We start from the raw sequence: 1,341 nt of genomic DNA, 5'->3' as shown, positions 1-1,341 counted from the left end.
TGTGAACCCCAAACACAGAATCCTCAACTGAATAGTCAAGGCTTAACTTTTGTTTGTGTGTGTGTGTGTGTGTGTGTGCAATGGGAGCAATAGGTTGGCGCTTCACTCCCTCCTACTATACACCGTTGTGGACACTCGAGGGCCAAGTCCGAGGTGTATAACAGTATATAATGTGTGTCAAGGGGGACGTTCTTAGATCTGTGAACCCCAAACACAGAATCCTCAACTGAATAGTCAAGGCTTAACTTTGTTTGTTGGTGTGTATGTGTGTGTGTCCCAACCCTCACATTCAAAATCTCAACCCCAACCCTCACATTCAAAATCTCAACCCCAACTCAATCCTCACCCAACACAGTCTTTTTCAAAATGAGATTTCCACCTATATATATATATATATATATATATATTTTACGTTTTTTTTTCTCTTCTTCCAATTCTGTCTTTTAAGACTTTCAGGTTTGATGATGTAGAAAGGGGGAGTAAGCCTGCACTTTCTTCCCAGAACTTTCTTGATCTTGCTCCCATCAAGCACCATCCAACAAAGAACTACATCGATAGGTTTAGATCCCAAAGAGTGATAGCAACTCCAAAAGTCTCCAAAATATAAATAAATAAAATAATAATAATAATAAATAAATAAATAAATAAATAAAAGCCCCCAAAAAAGTTTCAAGTGTCCAACATAAACCCAACTTTCCAAGTCTTCAAGGTATAACCACATTCCCGTTGAGTTTCCAAGATATGTATCACATTGTGAGTTATCAATCCAGAACCCACATTTCAAGTATTCAAAGTAAAACCAACTTACAAAGTCTCTTAAGGATAACTCATTTACTGATTTTTTCAAAATTTGTGAGTCTCCAAGGTAGGACCCATATTTAGAACCATCTTGGCAGAACCCTTTTCCTGAGTCTCCAAGGTAGTTATTTAAACCATCAAGGCAGAACTCATTTACTGATTTTTTCAAAATTTGTGAGTCTCCAAGGTAAAACTTGTATTCTGGCTCATCAAGGTATAACTTATTCAGTGGGTATTGTCTTGATAACTCACAATGAGTACTATTGCTGTAAAACTCTTTTTCAGGATTTTGTTGGTCTCCAAGGTATAACTCTTTGGTTGGGTCATCAAGGACGAACTCGTTCTGTGGGTCTTGGTCGCTCATAAGGTCTTCAACCAAGCCAACAATTTCGCCCCAAGTTGTAGCAAAAGCAGTATTTTCATTTCGTATTTCAGACACAATTTCCTGTGAGAGAAAATAATAATGTATTAATTAAGTTATTTAATTATTAAATGAGTATGCTTCAATCAAAGTTTGAAAATAGGAAAATAAAAAATCTTACC

The 1,341-nt window shown here is 36.4% G+C and overlaps 1 long non-coding RNA gene across 1 annotated transcript in view; it reads right to left on the bottom strand.

Annotated features, from left to right (window-relative positions):
- Positions 1 to 453: 453 nt before the first annotated feature.
- The window catches only part of LOC147027624 (uncharacterized), a 1,502-nt gene continuing 614 nt past the window's right edge, over positions 454 to 1,341 (bottom strand). The window contains exons 2-3 of the long non-coding RNA XR_015057139.1: position 1,341; positions 454 to 1,243 (exon numbers count right to left, since the gene is read on the bottom strand). The exon at position 1,341 is cut by the window's right edge and continues 175 nt beyond it. This is a non-coding gene — a long non-coding RNA (uncharacterized LOC147027624). The remainder of the gene's footprint in view (positions 1,244 to 1,340) is intronic.

This window comes from Eptatretus burgeri, chromosome 4, assembly GCF_056783735.1.
Source record: "Eptatretus burgeri isolate ZD-2024b chromosome 4, Ebu_testis_v1, whole genome shotgun sequence".
NCBI lineage: Eukaryota > Metazoa > Chordata > Myxini > Myxiniformes > Myxinidae > Eptatretus > Eptatretus burgeri.
Note: the sequence above shows the minus strand (reverse complement) of the source record. Positions and strands in the feature narration are given on the sequence as shown.